The sequence below is a fragment of the Pristiophorus japonicus genome, chromosome 1, assembly GCF_044704955.1.
Source record: "Pristiophorus japonicus isolate sPriJap1 chromosome 1, sPriJap1.hap1, whole genome shotgun sequence".
Classification (NCBI taxonomy): Eukaryota; Metazoa; Chordata; class Chondrichthyes; family Pristiophoridae; genus Pristiophorus; species Pristiophorus japonicus.
Window position 1 is genome coordinate 120,038,190 of NC_091977.1, and position 17,970 is coordinate 120,056,159.

General features: G+C 42.8%; 1 protein-coding gene across 4 annotated transcripts in view; it reads right to left on the bottom strand.

The window, feature by feature from the left end:
• Positions 1–17,970, bottom strand: part of LOC139265610 (beta-1,3-galactosyl-O-glycosyl-glycoprotein beta-1,6-N-acetylglucosaminyltransferase-like) — a 136,686-nt gene that overhangs the window by 23,502 nt on the left and 95,214 nt on the right. The window contains exon 2 of one of the 4 annotated variants that reach the window (XM_070882757.1): positions 15,308–15,378. The exons of 2 other annotated variants lie outside the window; for them this stretch is intronic. The gene's annotated coding sequence lies outside the window, so the exon portion shown is untranslated. Of the gene's footprint in view, positions 1–12,050; positions 12,065–15,307; positions 15,379–17,970 lie in introns of those variants that run through there. One more of the 4 variants, XM_070882774.1, reaches the window with a different exon arrangement.

Consider the following 17,970-nt stretch of genomic DNA (forward strand, 5'->3'; position numbering starts at 1 on the left):
CTAAAAATATTTAAAACCCAATCCTACCCATTTTTGAGCCAGGTCTCAGTTATCGGCACAACATCATATCCCCATGTGCTATTTGCGTATGCAGCTCACCAACCTTATGGCTTTGGTGTTCCCAACATTTTGACAAATATTGACAGTGGAAGGGTCAAAAGAGGTGGTGGTGAGGTAGAGCTGAGTGCCGTCAGTGTACATGTCATTAATGTCCAGTGAACCAGAACCCCCTAAATCCCTCTGCTCTTCCACATCACCCAACCTACCCCATTCAAATGAATATTAATTTTACTTTTTTAACCATGATTTACTGACATTAAATTCCACTATCTTATCAGCATCCCCTTGCAGCATTCTTTGATGCTCAGAATCATTTACTATACTTCCTATTTTTATTATCTGCATTTAGATAACACACTCTCTGCCCAAGTATGAAAATTATTGAAGTACACAGTGAATAGAAGCAATCACATCAGAGAGTGGAAAAGCAACATGAAGGAGGTGGCACTGAGCAGTATAGCATCACAGCGTCCCTTATGTTGGAGGAGATGTAAGTGTCAAGAGCTAGATACAATGTTCCCTGTAATTTTTTTACCTGTGCATGAGCTCTTTAACTCGTTTATCTGTTCAGCACATTCAATTTTTTGCACATGTGCGTTTATTACCATTGTAAAGCCGTTGAGCAGCCTACTCAGGACTTCCACACCACTGCATGGCTGCGCAGTTTAACGGAAACGTTGGGCAGAAGGCATCAAATGTAAATAAACTAAGTATATGGGAAAGTTAAATCTCACCAGTTTAAACCCAGTACCCATGTTGTTTTGGTAGCTGTCACTTTAAGACATAGTCATTGTGCACAGAGTTTAGCAGTAAGAAATAGCCCATCATGATTCAAATTTTGTTTATTGTTAGTCTCCTTGGTAACAGGCTTGAGAGTAAATCTAACTCAGTTTTCACATATAGCAGGGGCTAAATTTGATAACCTCCGAAAACAGGTGCAGAGATTGCAATTCGCGATTAATACGCACCCATTCAATGTAATGCAGGCAGCATGCCAACTTGGTGTTAAAGCGAGCCTGCACTTCTTATAGGGGAGGTGCATTGTAGCTGGAGCAGATGCTAGAAGTCATTCAGGAAGTGAATCTGATCTGGAAACAGTGACTATGGCGATATGACATCTGGCACAATCTGCCCCACACGCTCACGCCATTGATACCATTTTCCAGCTCTAAGTGTACTTGCAGCGGCCTAAAATGGGCGCTAACAATCCTAATTTGGCACCCATAGACTTTGAGATTGGTTCAGTCTGCATTTGAATGACTCAATATTTACCATCTGGAGTATCCTGGCAACTCCTTCGGTGCTATAAAATAAACTATTTTGTTAAAATTAAAACCAGTTGGAAGATCTATAAGAAAGATTTATAAGATTGGAAAAGAACATCGGCTGGAGTATATTTTGGGCTGCCGATTTGCTTTTGCCTGTTTTGCAAAATGACCCAATTTCACCCCCAGTCAGTTTGAAAACTCAGGTCCGATAGGTTAATATCCCTGGAAGATAAAAGAAGAAATGCCATGTCTACTTAAAAGGTCATTACTAAAAAGAAAAATTCTTTAGCATTGAGAATTTTAAAACATTATTTTGTCTACTTGGAAGAGTTAGATAAAAGAGCTCTCACTGTGAATATTCAACTGCTATAAAACTGTTAACAATATTTGCTTGTTTACTGTTGAGGTCTGCTGTGGAGCTCTGCCCTTTCAAAAGACTCGGTCATAATACAGTCCAGTACCTAAAAGTACCAGTTTGGGTTTGCTTTTCACATAGCAAGACATGTTACAGAAATTTTAGATCTCAATGCAAGGACGGATAGTCTTGAAAGTTTTGAGGAGTTGGGACTCATCCATGAGAGTGATTTAAGATACGAAAGCTGAAATAATCTAGGACAAGGTTAAGATGACCCAAAATACAAGAAGCATTTTTGTTCTGTTCCTAGGTTGGAATGTCCCAAAATGATAGTGAAAGGCAGTTTCAGTTGCCAGCTTTTAGGGCTCAAATATGGCCCACCCATTTTTTTGCCACTCTCACCCGGCAGGACGGGGGGGGAGGGGGGGGAGATGGGGGGGAAGGAGAGATGGGGGGGGGGGAGGAGAGTTTTGATCCCGGGGGGCTGGGGGGAGGGAGGGAGGAGAGTTTTGATCCGGGGGAAGGAGGGAGGAGAGTTTTGATCCGGGGGAAGAGAGTATTGTTCCGGGGGAGGGGGTGGGGAGAGGGGGACGGGAGGAGAGTTTTGATCCCAGGGGGATGGGGGAAGGAGAGTTTTGATCGGGGGTGGGGGGGGGGGTTGGAGAATTTTGATCGGGAGCGGGGGTGGGGGGCAGTGATGTGGGCCAGTAATTTTAATGAGCTTACTCAAGACTTTCCTTAACTCTGTTGATGAAAATACTTTTGTGGGCTGAAAACGGCGCCAAAAAGATCTCCCCGGATTCTGGCCGCTGTGTTGCCTCTCCCAGGGCTTGGCGCGGCGTGGCCTGTCGATTGGGGGCGGAGCTAGGACCCTGCGCCAGAAACAGTGCTGGCAGCTCTGCACATGCATGTTGGAGTGTGCGCGCATGTGCAGTAGCTCCTGCCCTCAGCCTCTGTGTGCGTGCTGCAGCGTGGGATCCGTGCGTCCCGCCCCTATCCCGGGCCAAGTGGCCTGCCGCACAGGACGGCCTGCTGCCTTCCTGGGCTAAGGCTAAAACAAACAGGTTGGTGCGGGGAGAATTTTAATCGGCGGGGGGGGGCGGTGGCGGAAGGAGAGTTTTGATCCGGGGGCGGGACGGGGGTGATAACTGTGTAGCCAGTATTTTTAATGAGCTTACTCAAGACTTTCCTTAATCCTGTTGATGAAAATACTTTCCTACATAAGAACATAAGAATTATGAGCAGGAGGTACTTCTATTTTTTTGGATATTTTGAAAAAATTATGTAAATACGTTTTGTCTCTTTACTTCTTTTAATTTTGTAGTTTAAGCGTCCATGAATGCTTCTGTTGTATAGTAAATTAACTTTGCGAAGTTTGTCATATGATGTCCTGTATAGCTGTTTAATCCTATTCACATTCTTTAGTCAAGTCATTAAGTTCTGCTGGTCTCCGATGTACCTACTTGCGCTGATTTCTTAACTCTCCGCAAAGGTTTTCTGTGAGGCCACATACGCTGGCCTAAGTTAATTTGGAGTAACCATTAGCTGTCCAAAGTGGCCTAAATGGCCAAAACGGGCATAGGTGGCAGGTTTTGAAAAAAACTAAACAAAAAAAATCCTAACTAACTCACTTACACTGGCGCAAATTGAATGTGCAAAATTTTTAAGATACTCCAGAAAAATCAAGTTGCCCCCAAAAAAACGGAGCAACTTCTGGGCAACAGGCACTTAGTTCCAGAGGAACTGATCAGTATCTTGTATTGTTCTAATCGATAATATTTGCAGGACATGTGTTTCTTTCTTCAGCAGCTTAAAGTATTCATGCTTGATTTGTGATGGATCCTCAATCCTCATAATTTAATTCTGAGAAATCAAACAAACAAGTTTTGCTAAGCAACTAACGTAAAACTGAGTCATGTAGAGTTGAGTCGGCCCCCTGCTTGCATATAACACATTCTCCCGCAAACAAAAAGGTACAGATAGGTAGAGGTAAAAAAAGATCATAAAATTCCTATAGTTACTATACTATATCACTATAGTTAGATAGTTCAATCTCATTTTTTGATGTACTATAATTGAAAATAATTAATTCTATGGTGAAAGATTTTAATTAGTAAAATACATCATCGTTTATAGTAAAACATGGTAAATCATTGTGGTCATATTGAGAAAAAAGTTTTATGAAAATGTTTCTAGGTGGCACAGTGGTTCCACTCTAATGTCAGTAAGACATGTTGTGGGATAGCAGCAAGCAGAGGGGGAAAAAAGTAGAAAAATAATTGACAAATTGCATTGCTGTGTCCATGCTTTAAAAGTGGAAGTGCTTTATGGTGTTCACACAGCATCTGAAATGATGGGAACTGATTAATCTCCTAATGGTACAGGTCAGTAAAGCAGTGGGTTAGGCTATTAAAAAAAAATTGTTCATGGGATGTGGACGTCCTTGCCCTAGAGAAGGTGGTGGTGAGCTGCCTTCTTGAACCGCTACAGTCAGTGTGGTGAAGGTACCCCCACAACGCTGTTAGGGAGGGAGTTTCAGGATTTTGATCCAGCGACGATGAAGGAATGGAGATATACTTTTAAGTCAGGATGGTGTGTGACTTGGAGGAGAACATGGAGGTGGTGGTGTTCCCATGCGCCTGCTGCCCTTGTCCTTCTAGGTGGTAAAAGTCACGGGTTTGGGATGTGCTGCCAAAAGAAGCCTTCGTGAGTTGCTACAGTGCATCTTGTAGATGGTACACACTGCAGCCTCGGAGAGAGTGAATGTTTGTCCTGGTGGAACTGTTTCTGTTGTAGATTTTGAGAATTTTGTGTCCTGTATTTGCTTTCTCAATAGAAACAAGGGCAGGAGGAGCAGAACTGCTTTCTCTTCCACTGATTTGACACCCCTGACCGCAGGGCCCCGTGGAATAGCTCGAACAGGCAATCCCGCCACTTACCTGATATCAGTTCTTGTGCCACACGATGGTGGGAATTCAGCCGTAGGAATTTAAATGAGGCTGGGAGGTAAAACACCCCTAGTCTCATTTCTGGAGAAGTGGGTAAATTTCTAACTGAAACTGCTGCTCACCTGCTGAAAACTGACTTGGCGTTAAAATTGGACTGCCTCTTTCAATCAGGTTTCTGCCTCCCCCCAGCATTGAAATAACCCGAACCAAAGTCATGAATGATACTCTCTATAACTGCAACCGTGATGCATTATCCCTCCTCATCCTCTCCGCAGCCTCCGACACCGTCAATCTCACCATCCTCCTCTCCTCCATGCTTCATTCGACTCTTGGGGGCCGCCCTTAAAGGGGAGGGCGCACTGCCGCTGCCGCTATTTTATTTTAATTGTCAACTGACTCCGAGGTCTGCCAAATAATGGCAGCCATGGGTTCTGCCAGGCCTCCAACAGACAGCCGGGCACCCCCTCTTGGGTACCGGGCCGTTAGCATGGCTTAAACCCTCCCTGGTGGTCCAGTGGGTACCAGTAACGTGGCTGTAGAGTTTGTAGCGGTCCTTCTCTTTAACTGAAGGAGAGGGACATTGTGACACATCAGCATGATGCGGCATGTCCATGTCATGCTGACATTAGCAGCGTGGTGCTGATGACACCGCCCGACATCCGCCCCGCCCCGCCCCAAACCCACTTCCACTCTTCTGCTGTCCCAAACACCTGTACACTGATGGCACCGCCTGACATCTGCCCCACTCCCGACCCACTTCCGCACCTCTGCTACCCCAAACACCTGTACGCTGATGACACTCAGCACTGCCTTTCTTGTCCCTCCATTGCCTTTGTATTCTTGGACTGCTCGTCTGTCATTCAGTCTTGGATAAGCCGGAATTTGCTCTAATTAAACATTAAGAAGACCAAGCCATCTTCTTTGGCCCCCGGCAGCAAGTCAATACCCTCCCCACCAACTCCATCCCCCCCCTTGGTTATAATGTCAGGCTAAACCAAACTTTTTTCAACACGGACATCCTATTTGACTTTGAGCTGAGCTTCCAACCCCATATCTATTCGATCACGAAGACTGCCTACATTCACCTCCATGACATTGCCTGCCTCCATCCCTACCTCAGCCTATTTGTTGCTGAAATGCTCATTCATGCCTTGGTTACCTCCAGACTCAATTACTCAATGGTCTCCTGACTGGCCTCCCATCCATAAACTTCAGATCATCCAAAGCTCTGCTACTCATATCCTAACTCGCACTAAGTCCAGCTTGCCCATAACCTGTCCTCATGGACCTACTATATTATCTCTTAGCTCTTGGTCTTTCAAGGGCTCAAATTTAAAATTATCATCCTGAATTTAAATCCCTCCATTGCCTTGCCCTCCCTTATTTTGTAATCACCTCCAGCCCTACAATCAGCTCACTCACTCCAAACCTTCCTTTCCTCTGCTTTTGGCCTCAGGTACATCCTCTCCTCTCTTTCCTCACCATAGGTAGCTATGCCTTCAGCTGCCTCGACTCCATGTTCTGGAATTCCCTCCTGAAACCCGTCTGCCTGTCAAACATATAAAATTATGAGGGGGCTTGACAAGAGAGGATGTTTCCACTGATGGGGGAGACTAAAACTAGAGGGCATAATCTCAGAATAAGGGGCCGCCCATTTAAAACAGAGATGAGGAGAAATTTCTTCTCTCCGAGGGTTGTAAATCTATGGAATTTGCTGTCTCAGAGAGCTGTGGAAGCTGGGACACTGAATAAATTTAAGACAGAAATAGAGAGTTTCTTAAACGATAAGGGGATAAGGGGTTATGGGGAGCGGGCAGGGAAATGGAGCTGAGTCCATGATCAGATCAGCCTTGATTGTATTAAATGGCAGAGCAGATTCGAGGGCTGTATGGCCTACTCCTGCTCCTATTTCTTATGTTATGTTCAACCCTCTTCTCTATGACAACTCTCCTTAAACCCACCCCTTTGACCAAGCTTTTGGTCAGTTCCTCCAATTTTTCCTTAGACCTCTGTGAAGCACCTTGCAAAATGACTATGTTAAAGGCGTCATGTGAGGGTAAGTTAGCAGTTTATGAATGACTTTCAAGAGTAGTCTGGATTACCAAATATTCTTAAATTCAATGCATTTCTCCAAATCTGCTTTCTACAGGGCTCAATGTTCTCTTTATTATTCAAGGTACATTGGTTAATATGTTTGTTAAAACCCTTTATGAATTATTTTAACATAAATGAATACTATATCATTATCAAACCACTTGGGATTGTTTCCCTTAAAGAGTCTTTGCTGATGTTAATACATTTGACCCAATTCTCATATCAAATGTTGTGAAGTAAGACTGAGTATTCACCCAGAGCCTTTTCTGTGCTTTTTACAGATTGGCTTTACATACCATTTTTGTCAGATTAAGGGTCAGAATTCAGGTAAGAGACCATGCCATTTTTGAACTTTTATTTATTAATAACTGTATGATACTGATGCATTCAGCAGCCAACCTACAACGAGTTATTAGGAACACAGGAAAGACTGCAGTCCATCTGATCGGTCTCAAGAATTAATACCCCTCAATGAGCCACTCCATTAAAATATCCACCACATAATCTAAAGGGCTCAAAAGGTATAACTGAGCAGGAGTTTTCATTGTCATCCAGACTTGGACCTTCAGGTCGGCCCCATTTGCATCACTGAGCAGACCTGTATGCATAGTTCACCACTTTCATTTTCACAAACCACAAACCAGCTTTTCCCCTATAACATTATAGATTGTTGATATGTTTTTTGGGTCAGTCTTGTGTTATAGGTTGATCGACAGTTTAATAAAGACTGAAGTTATGCACCAGTCTGCAATCTGAATGCTTGCGTGGCAGCATTCTCTGTTGCAATTTGCATTTAGTCCAGAAAATCCAAAAGGCCAATACTTAGCTGACCAAATTGGCTCTGATTGCAATTGTTTTTGATTCCAACATGTCGTGATCCAGGGAAAAAGAGTTGTGGACAGCATGAAAACTATGCAGAATTAGCTGAAAATGTAATTAAAGTCAATTGAAATGCACAAGATACTGTATGTAATGTAATTTAGTTTCACTGCATTAAATATTATATTTTCCACTCGGGACTGCTCTGAGTCAGCTGACAAAACCAAGGCACAGAGCATCTGGAAGTCTCTAGCATGATTACACTGTTCTACTACATAAACACACTGGAGCTCTGTAGTAGCTGTTTTAGAGCAGCACTGGCTGATAAATATATGTATAGGTGGGCTGGAGCAACCAGCAGACTGTCATCTCGGTAAAAAAGTTAGATTTCCGGGGCAGTTTTAGTATCTGTTTTGATTATTTTGGAGAATGTAGTCTCAGTTTCATGACAAACCTGCAAAATATTAATGTTTTATAAATTATTAAAGATTAATACATTCTGAAATTCATACAAACTCTCATTGTCTCTTTCTGTCCTTGGATCTATTCTACCAGTCGGCAAAACCCTTCAATAATCTTCCCTCAGCCTTGATAACCAATGGCAAAATGCTTGGAAGAACTGTGACATACCAAATGGATTCCTTATAGAGGGCCCCACAGTACAAGGATCAAACCTTCCTCTCAAACAATAAACAACCTTCAACCGCCTCAAAACCGGTCATGGTAGATGCTGCCACCTTCTTCATCATGCAAATGCAGAACTCCTAATCAGACTCTGGAGCACATCATCAAACACTGCCCCTCAGCGGAAATTTGCAATCAGCCTACAAGATATCCTCGCTGTTACACCAGATGCTTTGGCCTGGATATATGACATTGATATTTAATTTTTTTTTTTGCTACTACCATATGAAAGAAGACGACCAGCTGCTTCTGAGTTGGGGCCGACAGAAGCATATCTCTCTTAAAAAGGCAAATATCGCTTCCAATTAGCCTGAAATGCTATAGGATTTTGATGGTATGAAAAATTTGCATTTTGAAATCAAGCTTGTAAATTACAACAGGGCACTGTTCAAGGATCTGTGCAGCTACGCATGGGTGATGTGACCTCACCCCGTAATGCACGGTCAACCTATTTCAATATTTTTCTGGCACTTTTGTGTCATTCGTGATGCATCAAGCTGGGAGAGGGTGGATGGAGAAGGAGGGGCAGTAAGTGCAATTCTGGGCACCAGCAACCAGCTAATGGTTGCGATTGAGTGGCAGGAGATTTTTCTCAGTGAAGGGGAAGGTGGTGGTGGGGGAGAGCAGGGGAAATAGAAGACTGAAGAGCCAGTCAGGGGAATTTAAAAAAAAAAAACAGAGGCCTTGCCTTCAACATCAATTACCAGCTGGTGCCATAGTACTAGAGCGCTCCTCGGACATTCCAGTCATATTATGGACCAAACCCCAAAATTAAATCATTGTCATGGCCCTAATGAGTCTTGTGCAGTTTGCTGTGTAGACTCTCAACAGACTTTGCACTGGTCAGCCGCATTGGGCTGCGCTGACCCTATCAGGCATGTTGAAAATATTGGGCCTCCATGTCCGATAATATGGGAAATGAGTGACAGAGGTGCTTCAGTACGTCTGTCGCTTACAATTACATTATTGGTTCTTATTTTATTAATAATAATATCCTAATACATCCATGTGAGATGTCTTCCATCTCTGTTGCTCTTGTATAGAACTTTGGTTAGACTACACTTACAGAAATGTGAACAGTTCTGGTCTGCCTATTATAAAAAGGATATAGAGGGACTGGAGAAGGTGCAAAAAAAATTTACTAGAATGATACCAAAACTGAGAGATTATACCCATTATGAAAGATTGAACAGGCTGGGGATCTTTCCTCTAGAAAAGAGAAGACTGAGCCTCCACGCTCCCGGCGGTGAAAACGGGTAAAGAAATCATAGGTGCGCCAGCTTTCTGGCGTGCCTGAATTTCGGCCCCAATATTTCCACCTGTGGACGAAACCAGAATGAGATGCCATAAATATAAGGTAGCTACTAATAAATCCAAAAAGGAAATTCAGGAGAAACTTCATTACCAAAGAGAGTGGTTAGAATGTGGAACTTGCTAGCACAAATAGTTCATGAGATAAATAGCATAGATGCATTCAAGGGGAAGCTAGATAAGTACATGAGGGAGAGAGGAATAGAAGATTATGTTGAAGGGGGTAGATGAAGAGGGGTGGGAGGAGGCTCGTGTGGAGCATAAACACCGGCATGGATCCGTTGGGCTGAATAGCCCGTTTCTGTGCTATAAATACTTTGTAATACTTTGTAACATATTCAGACACTTTAAACCAAAGCAGTAGTCAAGTTTCATTGGAACTGTGACATCTTGTGATGAATGCTGCTTAGGTTTCCATCAACAAATAATATAGCTATTGCAACCGAGACTCCTTGTAATCTCATGCTATTACTAAGCAACACATACAGTCCTTGGGGATCTTGTAATAGTAATTACATCCTCTAATGTAATGACTATTGCTAGAAATGGGTTTATAGCTTCTTTTATGAGTACTTACAGGATATGTTAACCAGAAGATATTGCAGTGGGAATTATGGCATCTGTGCAGCCATCACCCAGAGCATAAATTCATAAAATCTACCCTATCATGCATTTCAGGAGCTCAGATTCCCTAGAGATATCATTTAAAAGGAAATGGGATAAATATTTGAAAATGAGGAATATAAAATGATCAGAGAGGAATGGGGTTGCAGGAGAGCACCGGCACTGGGGACAAATTGCCTCCTCCTGACATGAACTTTCGACCACATATCCGCAGCATAACTAAGACCGCCTATTTCCACCTCCGTAGCATTGCTCATCTCCGTCCTTGCCTCAGCTGATCCGCTGCTGAAGCCCTCATCCATGCATTTGTTACCTTTAGACTTAACAATTTCTGGCTGGCCTCCCACAACTCTAACCTACATAACTTAAAGGTGATCCAAAACTCAGCAGCCTGTGTCCTAACTCGCACCAAGTCCTGCTCACTTATCCTCCCTGTGCTCGCTGAACTACAGTGACTCCCGGTTAAGCAATGTCTCGATTTCAAAATTCTCATCTTTGTTTACAAATCTCTCCATGGCCTCACCCTTCCCTATCTCTGTAATCTCCTCCAGCTCCACAACACCACCCCCCAAAAAAAAGTTACTGAATTGTGGGCAGTTTAATATAGTGGGCTTACATCCACTGGAATTGAATTGAGACACCCTAAACTCATTTCACTTAAGACCTTTATAGCTGATAAAGTCAGAAACCCTATTTGCTATATGGGTAATTTTATGAGTTTGCGCTCCCAACACATAACTTGGCCGCCAAGGGTGCATCTTAGAATTTTGGACGGGTGTCCAGTGGGCATGGCTCCAAGCTCGGAGCACAAATTCAGAATTAAAAGTCTGATGTGAATCCAAATCCAGGTTGCAAAGATGAAGAAATAGCTTTGTATCATACTGTTACACCCAACTCCCACCATTGTGTCTTTATTGCAATTCTTACTCTACCCTCTATTGTTATTCCAGACAATAACTCCTGTGTAGTTTAATTTCCCTCCTACTTTTCAACCAAGAAACTAATAAATATTGCCAACTTCCGAATGTAATATTTTTAACAAATACAACTGAATAATAGCTTTAGAAAATTTACATTATTGCAATCATGTTCTTGACCATAAGTTATATTCTGGGCACTGAACTTGTGTCTAACCTTTCAAAAACAACAACAACAACAATTTGCTTTTAGAGTGCCACCTTTAATATAGCAAAACATCCCAAGGTGCTTCACAGGAGCGTTATCAAACAAATTTTGACACCAAGTCACATAGGAGATATTAGCGCAAATGGGGTAGGTTTTGAAGAGCATCTTAAAGGAGGAAAGAGGGGTAGCAAGGCAAAGAGATTTAGGGAGGGAATTCCAGACCTCTCAGCCTCAACAGCTGAAGGCATGGCTGCCAATGATGGAGTGATTAAAATCAGGGATGCGCAAAAGGCCAGAATTGGAGGAGCGCAGATATATCGGAGGGTTGTAGGGCTGGAGGAGATTAGAAATAGAGAGGGGTGAGGCCATGGAGGGATTTGAAAAAATGATGAGAATTTTTCAATCGAGCTGTTGCTTAAACAGGAGACACTGTAGGTCAACGAGCACTAGGATAATGGGGGCCAAGGATAGATCCTTGGGGGCCCCAGAGGTTATGGTGCGGGAACCAGTGAGGGAAAGCTCAAGTTGCATAGACCTGATTATGTAGCAAGATTAGAATACATACATCCTTGTAGTAAACAGGGAATATAGAGGAGTTAATAGGAGGGAGTCTAGAGTTAAAGTCAGAGGTCTCGTGGTGGGATAAAGTTGGTGTAGGTAGGGTAGAGTCAGCATGGAGCATCGATAAACTGATGTCCAGTCTCAGACAGGTGTAGAGGGCGAAACAGATCTATAGCGTCTGTGCCAAGCTGTACAACATACCTGAAATTCACACAATGCCACGATTTCTTTGGTAGGCAGCAGCATTGTGCAGTCAGTCACAAACCCATAAAACATTCAGGTTTCAAAGAGAATAAAGTTTGAAAGGTGCAGAAGCTTTACTGCGAAAAAAGGGAGTGACATTTAAAACTCAAGTCCCAGGGGAGCCATTTGTTATGAATAATGGATCACTTTTCCACATAAACAAAGCAAGCTCCTATTTGTTATTCTGTTGAATGTGACCCATTTTTTGAAAGAGGAAAACTTCTTGCTGTTTGCATGTATCCAGATATACTGTATGGAAATTAGGATTTCAGTGAAATGCAGAGGGGTAAATCTTGACTATGCGATAGAGTAAAATGGGTGATACCAGGTCGGCAGCCTGTTTTATACCTCAACTGATTTATTTCCATTGAAGTTAATAGAAATAAAAATTGGTAGAGTTGTAAAAAGGGCTGACATTTTACATTATTGTAAAGTTAAAATCTCCTCAAAAGACTTAAGCCCTGATCACCTGATAATAGGGTAGGCGGGTGATTAAAATAGTGGTCGTGAACTCTGCTGCATTCTCGACATGCTCCCACCCACAGCCACCTTAACCATGCAGCTTATGGATCTGGAACAGGCACCCGCCATAGGTAGGCCGGAGTCGCAAGAATATAAATAGCGTCCTACGATGCAATTAGGACCTCAACAGAATTTTAACTAAAAACAGTCATAGAATTCAACGGGATTGGTGTCTCAGAGCCACTGAGGCTATATTTAAAGGGGCACTAAGCTGCAGGTCAGTGGATCATAGGATCTTTTCGATGGCTGGTTTGCCAGAGAGTTTCCAGCTTCCAGATTATTTCTTTCATACTTTCTGTTGACATATCATCCTCAGTTAGCTTTCTGTGCATATCATGGGGAAATTTTTGGTATTAGGTTAGGTAACACTGGAAAAGACATGACCATCATAAAATCCCAACTGGTTCACTTCAGCGAAGGGAGCCTGACCCCAGTAAATGGTCTGGCTTACATTTGACTCCAGGCACACACTACGTGGTTAACTTTTAATGTTCTCTGACTGGCCTAGTAAGCCATGCAGTTCTAATAATTCCTGAAGCAATAATAAAGGTGACCAGGCCATCATCGCTCATTTACTAAGAACAAAAAAAAAAATTGACACTTATGAACTGTGGGCATGTATTGGGGCTCAACACAATGGGAATGTATACAGAAGGAAGAATATGTAGGATGACATAGAAACATAGAAACATGGCTGATCATGCAACTTTAGTACCCCATTCCTGCTTTCTCTCCATACCCCTTGATCCCTTTAGCCATAAGGGCCACATCTAACTCCCTTTTGAATATGTCCAATGAACTGGACTCAACAACTTTCTGTGGCAGAGAATTCCACAAGTTCACAACTCTCTGGGTGAAAAAGTTTCTCCTCATCTCGGTCCTATATTGCTTACCCCTTATCTTTAGACTGTGACCCCTGGTTCTGGACTTCCCCATCATTGGGAACATTCTACCTGCATCTAACCTGTCCAGTCCCATCAGAATGTTATAAGTTTCTATGACATCCCCTCTCATTCTTCAAATTCCAGTGAGTATAAGCCTAGCCGATCCAGTCTTCCTCATATGTCAGTCCTGCCATCCCGGGAATCAGTCTGATGAACCTTCGTTACACTCCTTCAATAGCAAGCACGTCCTTCCTCAGATTAGAGACCAAAACTGCACACAGTACTCAAGATGTGGTCTCACCAAGGCTCTGTACAACTTCAGTAGGACCTCTCTGCTCCTGTACTCAAATCCCCTTGTTATGAAGGCCAGTATGCCATTTGCTTTCTTTACTGCCTGCTGTACCTGCATGCCTACCTTCAATGACTGATATACCATGACACCCAGGTCTCTTTGCACCTCCCCTTTTACTAATCTGTCACCATTCAAATAATCTACCTTCCTGTTTTTGCCACCAAAGTGGATAGCCTCACATTTATCCACATTATACTGCATCTGCCATGCATTTGCCCATTCATCTAACCTGTCCCAGTCCTCCTCACAGCTCGCACTGCCACCCAACTTAGTGTCATCTGCAAAGAGATATTACCTTCAATTCCTTCGTCTAAATCATTAATGTATATTGTAAATAGCTGGGGTCCCAGCACTGAACCCTGCGGCACCCCACTAGTCACTGTCTGCCATTTGAAAAGGACCCGTTTATTCCCACTCTTTGCTTCCTGTCTGCCAACCAGTTCTCTATCCATGTCAATGCATTACCCCCAATACCATGTGCCTTAATTTTGGACACTAATCTCTTGTGTGGGACCTTGTCAAAAGCCGTTTTATAGTCCAAATACACCCATCCACTGGTTCTTCCTTATCCACTCTACTAGTTACATCCTCAAAAAACTCTAGATTTGTCAAGCGTGATTTCCCTTTCATAAATCCATGTTGACTTGGACCGATCCTGTCACTCTTTCCAAATGCGCTGTTATTACATCTTTAATAATTGATTCCAGCATTTTCCTCACCACCGATGTCAGGCTAACCGGTCTATAATTCCCTGTTTCTCTCTCCCTCCTTTTTTAAAAAGTGGGGTTACATTAACTACCCTCCAATCCATAGGAACTGATCCAGAGTACATGGAATGTTGGAAAATGACCACCAATGCATCTACTATTTCTAGGGCCACTTCCTTCAGTACTCTGGGATGCAGACTATCAGGCCCTGGGGATTTATAGGCCTTCAGTCCCTTCAATTTCCCGAACACCATTTCCCGACTGATAAGGATTTTCCTCAGTTCCCCCTTCTCGCTAGACCCTCGGTCCCCTAGTATTTTCGGAAGCTTATTTGTGTCTTCCTTAGTGAAGACAGAACCAAAGTATTTGTTCAATTTGTCTGTCATTTCCTTGTTCCCCATTATGAATTCACCTGATTCTGACTGCAAGGGACCTACATTAGTCTTCACTGATCTTTTTCTCTTCACATATCTATAGAAGCTTTTGCAGTCAGTTTTTATGTTACCTGCAAGCTTACTCTCATAATCTATTTTCCCCCTCCTAATTAAACCCTTAATCCCCCTCTGCTGAATTCTAAATTTCTCCCAGTCCTCAGGTTTGCTGCTTTTTCTGGCCAATTTATATGCCTCTTCCTTGGATTTAACACTTTCCCTAATGACATATTTAAAGCTTTAAAAGAATAAAAGTTCCGAGGCAAGAAAGGCTGAGATGGAAAGAAGTTGGAGGCTGGAGGTGGGAGAGATCACTTACCAAGCTACTTCCTGTATCCTGTCCTGACATTGGAAAGTATTCGAGTCCTGAATGGGTCTGAGCTTTATAAACTGTAAAGAATCATTCGGGAGTAAAATATACATTTGGCACAAAAGTGGAAATTGAGCTTCTCGGAGTTAGTTTTAACAATAAAGGAGTTCCATTTGAGATCAATGGAGATTTAGGCCATGAATGGAATTACTGTATGAACAGGAGTTGTACACTGCCAAAATGTGGCTCAAGTCTTGCCCATTGATAAATGATAAATTTACGAGTTGTATAAGAGCAGCCAAAGATTACGATGATGTATGACGCTACATACAGATATAAAATTGGTCTATGTTATTTGCTTCATGCTTGTATATAAGTATATATGAAAGTGAAGCTGTTTACAAAAATAGTAAGTCTTCAACTTTTTATTTTAAAAGTCACTGTTTTCATGAAGAAATGTCAAACAATTTACTTATAAGCACAATAAATATTTGTATAATTTAAATCTGGCCTCAAGTCATCACAAATCATGTGTGGTTACATTTTGCTGAAAATGATACATGTCTCTTTTGCCTTTTCTCCCACTTCAAATTTAGAAAATGCTTTGGTGACACTTCTTTAATGGAATCTGCCATTTATGTAGATTCTACTGTATACTTTCATTATCAATTTCAATGAAAACAGTCAGTAATCTCACATTGATATACTATAGCTCTCTGGGTTACTTAAAGAAATTTGGGGGTGAATTAATGCTCTCTGCCTTTGACAGAAGGGATTAACACAGTCCAGATCATTTCTTCAATCCTTAACTCATTAGTTAATTGGTCATGGAACTTTCAACTGCACTTAAAATTTGTATACTAAAGGCATTCATACTGTGACTCTACCAGATTATCATTTTGCTTGCATGGATTTTTCATTACTATATTCATCATCATCATAAGCAGTCCCTCGGAGTCCAGGATGACTTGCTTCCACACTAAAAATGAATTTGCAAGTGACTGCAAAGTCTGATGCGGGACCTATAGTCTCTGTCACATGTGGGGCATACGGTGGTTGATGTCATGTTTATTATCTTCACATTACTGTAACCTTTATGTAACAACACTGTACACTTTATACACCTGAGTAATGCACACCTTGACCAAAGGGGGTGAACTTGTGGGAGACACTCCTCACCTGGTCATCCAGGGTATATAAAGGGAGGTCCCACGCAGGGTGAGCACTTCTTGGTCCTGGGGAATAAAGGTTCAGGTCACGTAGTGATCTTGTTCTGCAGTACATGCCTTGTGTGATTCTATAGTAAGGTGTAAGGACACTACATTTGGCGATGAGAAACGGGAATCAATGACCCACGAGGATGGCTGACAAACAGGTCAGAGACAATGCTCTCACGCAAGATGTGCGCATCATGGATGCTCCCTAGAAATATTGCATTTACTGCCATGATTATTTGCTTGTGGTCGACAATGAGCTGCACATTCAGGGAATGGAATCCCTTTCGGTTCCGAAACACCGCTGCATCCTGTAAAGGTGCTCGCAGCGTGATGTGCGTACAGTCTATTGCTCCCTGCACCTTGGGGAAGTTTGTAATTCTCTCTCTCAGTCTGTGCCTCCCTGGTCATAGGGAAGCTTATAAAGCCCATCCTGCGCACGTAAGGGGCTTCAGTCACCTGTCAAATGCAGCAATGTGTGGCGTGCTGAGGGATACCGCAAATATCGCCAGCTGAGGCCGAAGAGATCAAGCCTAGATTTTCTGATTGGAAGTAGGGTGGAGCACAATTCGTGTTCACCATCATGAGCGTTAATCACAGCATCATTTCCAGGGTCAGCCTCATTTTAGAAAGGTTTTCCACTTTTTAGCAAATAAGGGCGATAAGCCTGCATCTCAGCTCTTATATCAGCGCTAAATGGGCGATAATTGGGCGATGATGTGCTGAAAGTCTAGCCCAATAGCATTTGTATACTGGAAAATTTTGGATTGGATAAAGGAGGCTTACTCATTCTTTGAAAGTTCAACCTCTACACATGAACAGGGTACTGCCACCATCTCAAAGGGGACTCTATCCATTTAAGAAAATTACAATCTATGGGTTAAAAATTGGGTGGCTGCGCCCAAGAGGGGCGCCAACGGGCTGCTAAGCACTTAACGGCCGAGCGCCGTGCTGTCAGCGCCTCCCGCAGCCTTCAGTGGAGGTTTAGCGGTGGCACTGACAGGTAGCACTGCACACTCAAGCATCATCGCTTGGTGACAATGAGAGTGCAACACCCTTTAGTGCTGAGATCGCGAACTTGAATGGTGTTGCCTGCGAAAGCACCTGGCGCTAATCCCAATAGGGAAAGCATGCATCCCAAAGAAGCTCCCAAGATGATATTTCAACGGGATGAGCAGGTAGGTGTTTAGAATGGACTTTATTTATCTTCATGTAACTCTCTTAGCTGTTCAACATTGTTGCTAATGTAAACATTCCTCCATTCCATTTTTTCCCCCCAGTTTTCAGGTGGTCCAGCCTTTATGCGCTAGGATGCCAGTTTCATCAACGCTCCCGTGATAGCGTCCCAAGAATCAGGGTTAGTGCCCTAAGAAGAATGTGGAACACTTCCCTTAGTGCTCCACTCCCCTCTTGGGGTGCTAAAGTCAATATCCCAGTTGGAGGCGGTAAACATTGCCC